Here is a 14,659-nt window from a genome sequence, read left to right as displayed (position 1 = left end):
GACAGTGGAAGGTGTCCCTGCCTGGGGCAGGGGCTTGGTACTGCGTGATCTGTAAGGTCCCTTCCAACCCAAACCATTCTGGGGTTCTGGGACTCTGGGATTCTGGGATTCTATGGAATTGTTTTGGGGTGAAAATCAGGCTATCACAGCTGCCTGGTTCTCGGGTTTTGGGTTGGGACAACAGGAGCAGCTCGTATCCCCCAGAGAGCCACCCAGGACATCACAACCCCTGATGTCACCTCATGGAAGATGTTCCTGCCCCAAAAACCCACCCAGGATACACTGGGACGTGACCAGAAGCCTGGGAGCCTCTTTTCCCAGCTCCACCAGGCTCTGATGGTCAGGAGGATCTGCTTTTATCTCTGTGGGTATTAGTGCCACTATAAACTCCCCACCACTGGAGTTCCCATAAAAACGGAGAGGTGGGACTCCCGAGAAATGGACACTTCCCAGCTCTGGAAATAGTGCAGAGGGGTTTTTGTAACAGCTACAACTGTAATTTAAAGAGAGAAAGAGTGGTATTCCAACTATTTTGTCTTTAAAAGGAAATACTGAATAACTTATGGATAAGACATTAACCCAGGCCTCGACCACTGCTTGTTAAAGAGCCCTCGGCACTATTTGCAAGGGGGAAGGTGGAGGGTGTTAGTCTTGGATTCCTGCCTAAATTCCAGCTTAAGGAAATGCATCCCCACTACCTAAAGCCCCACCTGCGTTTTTACTGGGCCTGTATCCCCAACCATGCATCAATGAGTCTGAACTTCTCTGCTGTGAGTGTGTCTTCACCAGAGAAAACAGCTGAAGCTGCAGGATGAGGTTGGCTCAGCGGGGAATCTGGCATTCCTCCTGCAAAGCCCTTGCTTTTGGGGTAGGATTTATGGTTTGTATCTCAAGCTTTTATCTTTGACTTGTTCAGAGGTGGAACAGGTCTGGTGGTGGAAACCTGGGATGATTAATTATTGAAAATAGAGGGGGAAAGGGACCAGCAGGGCTGGGAGGATCCAGCATCCCCGCTCCAGTCACATCCCAGAATGGTTCCTAATGCAGAAAATGCTCTTGGAACCTCACATCTACTCAAGACTGGCCCCACTGCCAAAACAGTTTTTAATTATCCCTCCAGAGGTTGTTATCACTAACAGCTCCTCATTTTAGTGGGGTAAATATCCATGGTGCAGCGGGATCCAGCGTGGCACAGCCACTGCTGCATTCCAGCCCAAAGGTGGCCACACTGCACCCACAGAATAAAGTGATCCCTTTAAACAAGTTAAAAGCAGTCCTTCTGGATGGAAAGTGGGGATGTTTGAAGACATTTATTTTATCTTTCTTTGGTTTTAAAGATCACACATTACCAGCGTGTGAAAAGGCATCATTTTTCTTCCCTGGAGTTATTTATGATCCTAATCCTGCTCCACCCTGCATGTTACAGATTGTGAGGATTTCAGTGAAACCATTATTGCTTTAAAAAGCAGATCAAATCCCATTTTCCCACCCTTTTTTTCCACCTCATCTTCTCTGCACACCAGCACGGGCACATTTTAATGGCAGGAATCAGTTTACCTTCACAGCCATTCCCACAAATACAGTTCAGGTTCCAGAGCGTGCAGGGAACTGTAAATTTGAGGGATACTTTGTATTTGGATATAAATATTTTTCACACTTTGGCAAAGCATGTTTCACCTTGTCTTCCTGAGTAACGATGTGCTGTCCTTTACTATCCCAGTTTTGCATTTCAAAGCCACTCCTGATGTTCCCAAATGCTCAGGGGGGTGGTGCTGCTGCTCTCCTGGCTTTGCAAATGACAATTCTGATGTGGAATGAGGTTAGGATGGATCTGGTTATGCCCCTGGCACAGGGAACAGTGGCGTTTACAGGAATATTTATTATTTGATGGGGCAAATTCTCTGTGAGGGTGGTGAGGCCCTGGCACAGGGTGCCCAGAGAAGCTCTGGCACATCCCTGGAAGTGCTCAAGGACAGGTTGGATGGGGCTTGGAGCAACCTGGCAGAGTGGAAGGTGTTCCACAGGATAATCTTTAAGGTCCCTCCAACCCAAACCGTTCTGTAAATCTCTGAAATACCAGAGGAAGAGCTTTATTGAAACAAATGCTGGTGGGACTGGAAGCAAGGAGGGGTTTTTTGGCTCTGTTGAGACCTGTGACAAAGCCTGTGCTGCTTTTGAGAAAGCTGTAATTTAGTTTTAAGGTTTTTATCGATCTCAGGCAAAGGACTTGGTGGCTGGGCTCCCCAAGAGCCTCCAGTCTTGGCTTGTGCTCAGCTGTGGTAGGGTAGGAAGGAAATTTAATTCCTGTTGTTCCATCGTGGGGGCAAACCCATGTCCCTGACCAGTCCAGCTTCCATCTCAGCTTCAGTGGGAAGGTGTTTCCCATCCTCCTGAAGCCCTGCAGAAGGATATCCCCAGCTCATGAGCTCTTTACAGCTGGACATCACCAGGTTGCGGACACTGCCTGCCCAGGTTTCCCATTCCCACTCCCACTGAATTTCTGCTGGATTAGTGCTGCTCAGCTGAAAAAAAAAAGAAGCAGGACTTCGTGGACCCAGCCTGGCTGGGCAGGCTGGGGAAGGTGCTGTAAATGTCTGGATATTGTAAATGTAGGTGAGCTTAATGGGAAGAAATTATGATGTCCAGCTTCAGTTCAGAAGGGTGAATGATTTCTTTATTAGAACTATGCTAAAATATATTAATATACTATTTAAAGGAGATACTAAAACTACAAACTTGTTCTAAGTACTATATCTATCTAACTCACAACTCGTGATCCTGTTCACCAGAGTCCAGCCCCAGGTGGGTTGGATTGGCCACCAGGCTCAAACAATCCTCACCAGAATCCAACCAAGCATCACCCCAGGTAAACAATTCTCCACACACATTCCACATGGGAAAAACAAGGAGCAGAAATAGAAATTGTTTTCTCTTTCTTTCTCTCTGTACACCTCTATAAAAAATCCTGAGAGAGAGAGAAATGTGCCTGCAACATCTGGAGAGAAGCCAGTTGTACCCATGACACACAAGTGCCCCTCTTCCTCCTGCTGTTTTCCTTGCTTTGGAGCCACCCTGTTTTTTGTAAGAATTTGTAAGAAGTCGATCAGGACTCCTGCCCACTGAGGGGACACACGGAGCAATCCACTCCAGGTGGGAAATGTCTGAGCTCAGGAGAGCCCTGAGAGCCACAGCCCACAGCAGAGCTGGGAGGGAAGCACAGACTGTGCTGGGGTGAGTCGGAGGAGCTGGGTTTTACATCCTGTCCTGTCAGAATCTGAGGTATTGATGATCCTGAGGTTGTAGAAAGTCTCTGTCTGTCATCCCCGCTGCCAAAGCAGAAGCCATAATTGGTCTGTGCTGGTTTCCAGGTTGTTTATTCTGTTGATCTCTCACATGTTCTGCTGCCCTGCCCAGCTCTGTCCTGCAGGGCAGCGTGTGGGGCTCTGCCCTCAGTGGGATGTGACAAACATTAAATACCAGAAACTCCCTGGGCTGGATTTACAAGAACGTGCCAATATCTGTCACCTCCGTTGGACAGTGTGTCCCCAGCCTGAACCAACAGAAAAATGCCAACACCACAGTGAGACATGGAGGGCATGAAGAAGGAGAAAAAGGACAAGACACACCCAATTTCCTCCATCTTGTCCCCTCTGGACCCCTCATCTAGAATCCTAAAATTTTACTTTTGCACCTGTGCCACACTTAATTATTACTGATATCAACCACTCAGAGCTGGTAATTGATCCTGTAAGATTGAAAACTCTTTTCCATGGGCAGAGATCACAGCCAGTGTCTCTGGGGGCTCTGTCCAGGGGGGTTCCTGAGCCCTGCCAGGGCAGCCAGAGGGAAGCCCTGGATTCCCACACTGTCCTTTTGCAGCCAGGACATCACAGGGAGTTTTTGCGACCCAGGGGAGCAGGCAGGTCCTGCAGGTGTGGGGTTGGAGAGACGCTGATGATGCAGATGGAACTCCCAGGATTGGGATTAAATGGCACAGAGAGACAGGGGAGTAACCCAGAGAGGGCTGTGCAGGCAGGGCTGGTGCTGCTGGCTGTGGGAGATCTCTGGGCACATCCCTGTGTTACTGCAGGGCAGCCTCGTCCCAGCTGTGTGCAGAGGGCACCAGGGAGGAGAGGGATCCAGGGATGAAAGGGATCCAGGGATGAAAGGGCCCCAGGAGCTGAAAGAGACCCAGAGATGAAAAGGCTCCAGGGGCTGAAAGGGCTCCAGGGATGAAAGGGCATCAGGGATGGAAGGGCTCCAGGGGCTAAAAGGGATCCAGGGATGAAAGGGCATCAGGGATGGAAGGGCACCAGGGATGGAAGAGCTTCAGGAATGAAAAGGCTCCAGGGCTGAAGGGCTCCAGGGATGAAAGAGCTCCAGGGGCTGCAAAGGGCTCCAGAGCTAAAAGGGCATCAGGAATGAAAAGGCTCCAGGAATTAAAAGGGGTCCAGGTATGAAAAGGGCACCAGGGATGAAAAGGCTCCAGGGCTGAAGGGCACCAGGGATGACAGGGCTCCAGGGGCTGCCAAGGGTAATGCTCCTCAGAGCAGCAGGAATTCTGGGCAGGATTTCACGATGGTATGAAACACCACATGATGAGATTCTCTGCTTGGAGCTCCTGGTGCCCTGCTGCTTATTTTTCATGCACACACCAGCCCTGAGATGCAGGAACTTCCAAAGGCCACAGATGGGGCACCTATGGGTGCTGTGCCTGTCTGTCTGGGGAAGTTCTGGCCCAGACTGAAGCGTGTTTACTTCTTCAGCTGGAGCTCACACGTGAGCCTGGGCTCCTGGAGGATGGAGGAGTCAGTTGGTGTGTTCAGGACAGAAAAACCTTTGGGCAAAGAACATTTTTTGGTGAGTCTGAGAGTCTTGAGCATCCCAGGGGACGAGAGACCTGGTACTATGGACACCCATGAGAGGAGGGGGATTTCTCTGCACATGGGAGCTGGAGGTGGCATATTTAAGGGCAGGTTGAGCTGCGAGTGTGTCTGGCACAAGCTGATGTAGTTTCAGACCAGAATAGGTTCCCATTTTCCACCTTCCAGGCAATCACAGAAGAAAGAGATTGTCTCATTTTCTCGTGTACATGTATCTCGTCTCCCAGTTGCCCAGGCAACACTGTATATGTTTGCAGGCTGGAAGGATCTGGGGATGGAAAATGAAGCCAGGGAGTGGACTGAGGAGAGAGGTCCAGCAGGAATTTTCCCCATGACTTTTGTGGCCGATTGGCTAGCACTAATTTAAACCACTCCCCGGGGATTAGTCATCAAACCTGAGATTTTTATTTTTATTATTTTAAATCAACCGCAGTTGCTCCTGGGAGGCTGTTTTTCATGTTGAAATTAGCCTCGTGGAGGTGTAGCCGGTGGGGGCTGCAGGATGGGAGCCAGCAGGGAGGGGAATTCCATAGAAACACAAACAAGGTACAACATCTCGCTCCAGCCGCTGGGAAGCTGAGCCCCCGGGGAGCAGCAGCAACCTGGCAGGGCAGCCTGCAGCTTCCAGCTGCATGGATACCTGCATTTTCCCCTGCAGGATTGCACATTTCAGTGCATGATAGTGATGTGTCCACAGCTCCAGGGCTGGTTTTTTAGGATGCTTCAGGCACGGGGAGAAGCTGCTGCAAGAGTCACCTGGAAAAACCCTGCACGGAGCTCCTCGTGCCAAGGTTGCAACTTTGGGAGTCCAGTGGCACAACTGAAGGTTCTTAGAAGTTCCTTGTTCTCCCAGGTCTGGGAGTCATCATTTCCTGATGGATCCTCGAGTTTGCACTCAGGGTGGACACTGCCCCAGGTTTGGAGCATCCCTTGGGCAGGGAAAGGGAGTGAACCCCTGGGGATGTGGGAGCAGTTTTGTGGATGCCTTGAAGAGATGAATAAGGACATTGCTGAGAATAATCCATTTCTTTGCGTTCAGCCCTGCTGCACTGCTCAGAAAGTCACAGAAGGTCCCTGCCTGCTCCAGAGAGGTTTTAGGGGGTTGTGCCTTTCAAATTCTTACTGATTTGAAGGTTTATTTGTATTACTGTGTGGGTGGGCAGGCCCTGGCACAGGGTGCCCAGAGCAGCTGTGGCTGCCCCTGGATCCCTGGCAGTGCCCAAGGCCAGGTTGGACAGGGCTGGGAGCAGCCTGGGACAGTGGAAGGTGTCCCTACCCATGGCAGGGTGTGGGACTGGATGGGCTTTAAAGTCCCTTCAAACCTAAACTAATGCCAAAATGCCTCAGATTTTAGCTTTTATATTTTTGACATTCTGTGCTGCTTCAGTGTGAGGGTCTGGGCTCCACATGAGGGGATGCTGAGCTCTCTGCACAGAGCAGGGACACAAAACAATTCCTGCTCCAGCTGGGCACCAAGGACAAATGATCCAAACCTCAGCCCAGGAGCACAAACACCGTGGGCTGGAGAGAGAAAAACAAGCAGGATGGGACTGATGGGCTGGAGCTGGAATGGGACAACGAACTCCAAGGTGCCAATGGAGCAGAACTGATCCCAGGGAGAGCCCCGGGAGCGCTTGTGCATTTTGGGACCATTTTGGGTCATCTTGGGTTCATTTTGGGACCATTTTGGTTCATCTTGGGTGCAGCCCTGGCTGGGCTCTTGTGCTGCCCAAGGTGGATCCATGAGGAAATTCTTTGAATAAATCCCTGCTTTATTCTTTAGCTCTGTCCAGCTCTGCTCTAGGCCAGCCTGCACAAGGCATAATTTTGGGGTTCTGCCCTGCAGCCTGAACTGCCCAGGCAGGGACAGAGCCAGACCCAGCCCTCCCACCCATCCTTCCCGTCACTCTGTCCCTCAGTCTACCTGGCTCTTTGACCCTCCATGGACTGTGTGTGTGGTGAAAAAGCCCCTTCAGCTCTTCAAAGCACTTTGGGGGTTTCCTCCAGCAGAAGTGACCTTTTCTCTGCCTCTACCCCTGCCTGTAAAAGGCAATTTGTGCTGTGACTTCAAAAAACGCCTGGCAGAAGGTTGGCATTTCTGCTGGGCCGCTTCCCCCGGCTTTTTTCATCTCGAGCAAATAAATAAGGCAAGAACTTCACAAGGAAAAGGGAAGCAGAGGAGGTGGCAGTGCCATTCCTGTTGGAAAGCTAGCATTCCCCACCTCTGCTAAATGAGGTTCAGAGAGGATATCTGGGATGTGGATTTTTAATCTCATCCTTTGATTTCACTGCATCAAGGTTGGTTTTTCCATCTTTTTTTGTCAATCACTTGAGAACAGGCTTATAAATAGACAAACTGCCCAGGAACTGGTGTTCAAAAATCCTCCTTTTGTATAATACAGGATTCATTAAGGGTGGGTAAGGAGATGCTGATGCTGAAGTTGATGCCTTGTGAAGGCTGATCTCAAACAGAGGCTGGACAGAGCTAAAGAATAAAGCAGGGATTTATTCAAAGAATTTCCTCATGGATCCACCTTGGGCAGCACAAGAGCCCAGCCAGAGCTGCACCCAAGATTAACCAAAATGGTCCCAAAATGAACCCAAGATGAAACAAAACGGTCCCAAAATGCACGAGCGCTCCTGGGGCTCTCCCTGGGATCAGTTCTGCTCCATTGGCACCTTGGAGTTCATTGTCCCATTCCAGCTCCAGCCCATCAGTCCCATCCTGCTTGTTTTTCTCTCTCCAGCCCACGGTGTTTGTGCTCCTGGGCTGAGGTTTGGATCATTTGTCCTTGGTGCCAGCTGGAGCAGGAATTGTTTTGTGTCCCTGCTCTGTGCACAGAGCTCAGCATCCCCTCATGTGAAGCCCAGACCCACACACTGAAGCAGCACAGAACCTGAAAAATATAAAATCCAAAACCTGAGGCATCAAAGTCCCCCTGGGATATTTCTCCAGCTTCTCCCTTTCCCTCTCTGGTCTCTGGCCCTTCCCTGCTGGTGACACTTGGCTCTGGGGCAGCAGAAGGGGGCACCGAGGGGTCTGTCCGTCTGTCCGTAGGGAGATGGGGCTGAGGGGTGTGGATGTCTTGGAGCAGCATGTGGGGGGTGCTTACAGCCAGAGTGTTTTCAGCTGTTGGGAAAAAGGCTGTAAAACGTGATTCCCACCATTCCAGCCCTCTGGGTTCCGACTACATCAAATTGGGTATTTTGCCTCTGGCACAAACCAAAACCTGATGCGCCAAAGGATGGTAAAGCCTTCTCTTAATCCCTTTAATTGCTTCATACCACAGCCAGCAAGGAAACGTGTTCTGATCCCGTTAATCTTTGCTGTGAAAGAAAAGCTTTTGTAATTGTATCCATAGCTCAAAACCCCCTGTTCTTCCCAGAGCTAAAATCACACCCTTCCCTCACCATCACCAACAGCAGCACCTTCAGCAGGTTAATGGGAGAGGAAGGAAATGCTCTTTTTTGGGAAAAATCCCCAAAAATAAAAAAGAGGCAAAGCACAAGGTCCAGCTGAGAGGGAGGTGGGAGCAGCATGGCACGGGACAAGGCAAAGGGGCTGCCCCAGTTCAGAGGATGCTCCAGGGAGCTGCCTGGCTCCCTGCCAGGGTTTTTAGCCCCTCCAGTTTCCAAAGCACCACACTTCATCCAAAGAGGAAGAGAGGAAAAGCTGGGAGGGAGGGAGGGAGGGAGGGTGTTTCTGGTACTGAGCAGCAGCACAGGGCTATTTCTCTCGGCAGCTGACAGTGTAAATGCATTTCCTGGCAGGCAGCTCGCTCTGTATTAAAATTCTTGATGAAGATTATTAAAGTGTGTTTATGAAAAGCCTGCGAGTGCTTCTTGGACTCCAAGCTGCCTTTTCAGAATGACATGTTTGGGTGCGGGCTGAGTGCTCGGGGGTTATTAAAGCCAGGCTGGCCAAACCCACCCCATCCGCTGGCTCCAGGTGGGATCTGCAGCAAACTCACTGGTCCCAGTTTGCTCAAAAGGGAACCAGTGTGGGGTGACTGTGCCTACTGCAACCCCTAAACCATTCCCCAAAGCCTTGTGCAAATGTGTTTGAGTGTGCTCCATGATTGTGGGGTGGGCTTCTGTCCCCCCAGGCGGGTCAGGGGTGGAGTGAGGGGCACAGGGATGCTGAGGAGCCGCGGGGCTGTGCTCACTCCATTTTCTCCCCTGACAGGGCCCATGGGGGCAGCTGCAGTGACCACCCCTGCTCTGGGGCCAGCAAAGCTTTTGGGAGATGTCCCATGCTGGAGACAGCCATCAAATTCTAGACACACACCAATGTCCCCGTGGCAATGCCACCTCCTCTGCTGGCACCTGGAGGTGCTGTCACCCTGTCATCCTTGGCCCCAGCTCCCTTTTCTCTATGCTCTTCCCTTCCCAGCCTGAGGTATGGTTTTTTTGGGTTTGTTTTTGTTTTTTTTTTTAATGTGGGAGATCAGGTTGTATATCTAAATATATGTCCTTACAAAAAAAAAAAAAGTTTCCAAGAACAATGGTGGAAAGAGCCCAAAAATGTGCTAAGGAGGATGAATGCATTAGGATTACAGTCCAAGGAAAATATCAGAAGGGTGAATCAGAAAGAAAGTAAGGAAGAGGAAAGAAATAGAAACGTATGGAGTTCTTAAAAAGCCATTTTTCCCTTTTAATGTTAATGGCAGCTTTTCAATTTGAGCTTTGAGTGCTGGAGAAATGTGTCCACTGCTGCTGCCTGGAGCTGTGCTCCGAGGGGATGCAAAGGCATTGTTGCAGTGACACGTTCAATCTGGTTTCAATCCAGCCCCATTCAGAAATATAGAATAGTTTGGTTGGAAGGGACCTTTGGAGGTCACGTTCTTAGAGGAACATCCCTTAATTCTTTGGGGTCTTTCTCTGGGGATTCCCTCTTGGCTCCTGCTGGCTGGTCTCTGTAAAACTTCACGTGCATTGCAGAGTACCCAGCACATCTTCCTAACCCTGGGGGTCAGAGACAGCGTGTCCTGGGCAAACCTGGGATTGTTCTCCTCCCCCAGCAATCTAAAGCCCTTCCCCTTGGAGAAAAGTGAATCCCATCTGATGCCAGTGATTTTTGTAATTGTATACCTCGCTCAAAAGCCCCTGTTCTTCCCAGAACCTAAAATCACACCCTTCCCTCACCATCACCAACAGCAGCACCTTCAGCAGGCTAGTGGGAGAGGTAGAAAAATGCTCTTTTCAGTCTTAAAACCCCCAACAATAAAAAAAGAGGTGAAGCACAGGGTCCAGCTGAGCAGGAGGTGGGAGCAGGTTGTCACTGGGCCATGGCAGGATGCTCCTGGTGCCACTCAGACCATTCCCATGGTGCTGGACAAGGGGGAATGGGTTTGAATTGCCAGAGAGCAGGTCTAGGAGGGATATTGGGAAGGAATTTTTCCCTGGGAGGGTGGGGAGGCCCTGGCACAGGGTATCCAGAGAGGCTCTGGCTGCCCCTGGGTCCCTGGCAGTGTCCCAGGCCAGGCTGGATGGAGCTCAGAGCACCTGGGGACAATGGAAGGTGTTCCTGCCCGTGGCAGGAGGTGGAACAGGATGAGCTTTAATTCCCTTCCAGCACATTCTGGGATTCTGAGTGTTGATTGAGCAGCCCAGCAGGATGATACCTGTGGGGGATGCTGAAGGTGTGGCACATTTCTGGAGCATTCTGTGTCCTCTGCAGTGGCATCACCCTGGGCTTAGGCTGGTTTTCTGTGTCTGCTTGTGCTGTCTGGTGGTTGCTGCAAACTCAAGCATCAGCCTGGGTGTCCTGGCAGATCCCTGTCCCCTTTTGTGCTTTAGGCAGACAAAACCCAAGTTGTCTTGTCCCTTATCTCCCCCTTTCATTGTTGGGTCTGTTCCTTCACTCCTCCTGCAGCTCAGACCCTTTCCCACATTATCAAGGTTCCAGCCTCAGGAGTGCTGATTGCTGAGGGCAGATGAAGAGGCCAGAAAACAAATATTGTAATAAAATCTCGATTTTGGTTGCATGAAACAGGAATGAGGGTCAATGAGGATGGAGTGGTGGCTGCAGGCAGAGGTGTGAGGAGATCTGGGACACCAAGCCCAAATTCATGCCCTGGTGACTGTGACATCCATCAGGGTTAAAGACAACCCGTGTCTCATTAATCATCTGATATAAACAGAGGGAGACTCACTGGAACAGAGCGGTGTCACTGGATGAATGGCCTGGAGTTGGAAAATAAACATTTCAAGCTCTGTCTCAGCGTTTATTTTTGCTAAATGCCTTCTCTGCACCCGGGAGTTCTGCTCACAGTGGGGAACCAGGAGAATGCTGGAGCAGGGGCTTGGGCTGCTGGGGGTGGAATGCACCAAAGAGAGTGCAGGAAAATCCTGCACCAGACTGCCCTGGGTGCTTTGTGCTTTACCTGTGAACTGAAGGGTTTCTCTCAGGGCATCGCCTGGGTTTTAGCAGGTGGGAAATGCAGCAGCATGGTTAGGCTCGGGCTGAGTTGCATCCCTGGAATCCCAGGCTGTGGTCAGCTGTGACCTGTCAGAATCCAGGACATCCCTCTGGCTGCCCTGGGACCCTGGCAGGGGTCAGGAACCCCCTGGACAGAGCCCCCAGAGACACTGGCTGTGATCTCTGGCCATGGAAAAGAGTTTCCAATCTTACAGGATCAATTACCAGCTCTGAGTGGTTGATATCAGTCATAATTAAGTGTGGCACAGGTGCAAAAGTAAAATTTTAGGATTCTAGATGAGGGGTCCAAAGGGGACAAGCTGGAGGAAATTGGGTGTGCCTTGTCCTTTTTCTCCTTCTTCATGCCCTCCATGTCTCACTGTGGTGTTGGCATTTTTCTGTTGGTTCAGGCTGGGGACACACTGTCCAACGTAGGTGACAGATATTGGCACGTTCTTGTAAATGCAGCCCAGGGAGTTTCTGGTATTTAATGTTTGTCACATCCCACTGAGGGCAGAGCCCCACACGCTGCCCTGCAGGACAGAGCTGGGCAGGGCAGCAGAACATGTGAGAGATAAACAGAATAAACAACCTGGAAACCAGCACAGACCAATTATGGCTTCTGCTTTGGCAGGGGGCTGACAGACAGAGACTTTCTACAACCTCAGAATCATTGATACCTCAGATTCCAACAGTGACCCAGGGAAGTGGCACTGTGGGCTCCCCACCTTCACACACCAATGGATTTCCACAAACCGCAGCTGTTTTTTCTTCAAACCTCTCACTGCTGTTGGGGTTTTTTCCCTCCCCACTTCCCTCTGCACAAACCCACCGGGTGCAGTCTGGTATCCACACCCACCCCAATATGTCTTTATTTTGATTTATGAATGTGATTACTGTATAGATGAGCAGAGACATATTTGGGGAGATTTTAGCACCTCAGAGCAGACGTGTAGCTGCAACAGAGCAGTTAATCCTGAATAAATATGGTTTTAATCATGCCACATTTCACACACGAGAACTGTCCTATTCACTGTAATGGATAGCTGGCAACCTCAGTATAAAGAATTTAATTTCAAGCTATTTCTTTTCCCACAGGCTCATTAACTTCTGCTGCTCAGGAGATATTAACAAAACCACAAGTGCACAGCTCAGCTCTGATATCCAACCCTTCCACATCCCACCAGGATCCCAGCTGGTGCATTTGCTGTACAAGAATCTCCACAGGGAGAGGGATTTGCTGAGCCCTGAGCAGGTGAGTGCATTTTGCTGCATCAATGGACCTGTTACCTGTTTATTTTCACCGTATCTCAGTGCACCTTGTTCCACCTTTGCCATGCTGCCTGTTGGGGCTGCGAGAAGCTGGAAGTACAACATATCCCCCCTGCTGTGACATCAGGAATAATAAATTCCACCGGATATGGCATCTTGGTCTTTAGGTTTGTGCTGGTGAGAAGAAAACAAACCCCTCGCCAAGCTTAGCTATGCTTCTTAGGAAAATAAATGACATAAACGCTGGCTTTTCATGTGCCTGCTGGCTTGACATGCCATCCAGCCCATCATCCACTCCCCAGCTGGTTACCGGAGAAGACAGGTTGAGAGAAAAAAGAATTTTCACTGAATTCAATTATTTTAGCTGGAAAAATAAACTCCTGGCACAGCTCGAAGCCAGTGCCTGCCTGGTGCCTCCCCAGCCATGGAGCAGCAGGGCTCCCTGTCCTTCCAGCTGCTCTGTGCTCAGGGAAATGCAGATGGGTGGGACCCCTCAGTCCCCCAGTGTTGGGAAGGATGGATAAATATAATTGCCTGGCAAAGGATTTACAATAGTACAGCCAGGATGAAAACAATCCTCCCTAATGGTTGGACAATGCCCTTACCTACAGGGAGGTCCAAAAGTCAAATGGACTGTTGGATCTCACCCCAATGTATGGTTCATCCACACCTGAAACCCTCCCTGAAGCATCAAGAGTCTGTGACCCCACTGGCCCAAGTCTTGTTCCAGCCCACCTTGAACCCCCTGATAAGGGGTCTCTGAGGAGCCAGACGCCCTCTTGGAATCCCCCCTCTCTTGGAACTCCCACCCTCTCCTGGAGCATCCTCTCTGCCCCTTGTCTCTCCCCTCCCCATCCCCTCAGGCCTTGCCCGTGCTGCGTCTGGCAGCTCCAAGCAAGACCTTTCTCCATCCCTAATAAACCTGATACTCTCAGAGCAGCCTGCAGAGCTCTCTGGTCTCCATCCATCCAAACCCTCCTGGAGCACAGAATCCCCACACCACTCATTCCACGTGTCCCCAGTGCTGGCTGGCAGGGAAGGGCAGCAGCAGCCTGGGAGCGCCCTGGCACGGAGCCGTGGCTCCAGCACTGCTGGGAGCCCTGTCTGACCCCTCCTGTGTCTGGGACTCCACACTGGTGGGTTTTGTCCCCAGTACCGCCCTGCCCCGCTGCCTCAGCCCCCCGGGCAGGGGGGCTGCCAGGAGGACAAGGGGACATTCTTTGGAGAACACTGGGAGATCTCACGGAGGGGCAGCCGGCCCCGCCATCGCCCACGCTGCCCTCCACACCTGGGTCATGCTGGGCACTGGCATTTTTGGGACTGTCTGGGGCACCACAAGTGAGCTGAGCGCAGGGGAAGGATGAGGAGATGGGGTCAGGGCTTGGGGGTGGTGGGCAGCAGCCAGGGAGAGGTGACATCCCACCAGAGCCTTCTCCAGCAGCACTGCAAGCCCAGGAGCAGCCCAGGCAGCGAGGGGTGAGGGCCTGAGCATTCCCTGCTGGCTTTGCAAAGTCCCACCGGCACCCCATGTGGTGTGGGAGCCCCCCAGCCCCACGTGCTGTTTGTTTTGGAATGAGGGAGGCATTGTCTGCAGAGTTTTCCATAGTTCACCTCCTAAACTTCCCCGTTCCTGGCCTTCATCACACCCAGCAGCTCCCAGCACGGTCAGATATCCTGGTGGCCAGGTGCTGCTTCCATGCCTGACCTCCCCACAGTGGAGGATGTTGGTGGGTGGGTGGGATGCTGGGTGAGACCTCCCTTTCCTGCCCCTCTGCCCATGATCCCTTCCAGCACGGCTGTTTCCACTCTCCCTTTCCAAGCAATGCCCTGCCTTGCTTCCTGTGCCTTCTGCAAGTACTGAGCTCTGAAACGCTGCCCAAAGACCATGGCACGGGGTGTGGAGGGCACCAGGAGCCCGGGGAGGATGCAGCTGGTGCAGGGATGAGTGAGGATGCCCAGGAGCTGCTGAGGACAGTGTGGAAAGAAAAGGGGGGGAAAGCCACTAAGGCCAGCCAAGGATGTGTGCTCTCCAGCCCTTTCCTTTGTGAGGAAATCTTTACTGTTAAAAAGTCAAAATGTGCAT

The sequence above is a fragment of the Lonchura striata genome, chromosome 24, assembly GCF_050655825.1.
Source record: "Lonchura striata isolate lonStrDom1 chromosome 24, ASM5065582v1, whole genome shotgun sequence".
In the NCBI taxonomy this organism is placed as follows: Eukaryota; Metazoa; Chordata; class Aves; order Passeriformes; family Estrildidae; genus Lonchura; species Lonchura striata.
This window is presented reverse-complemented; position numbering follows the sequence as displayed.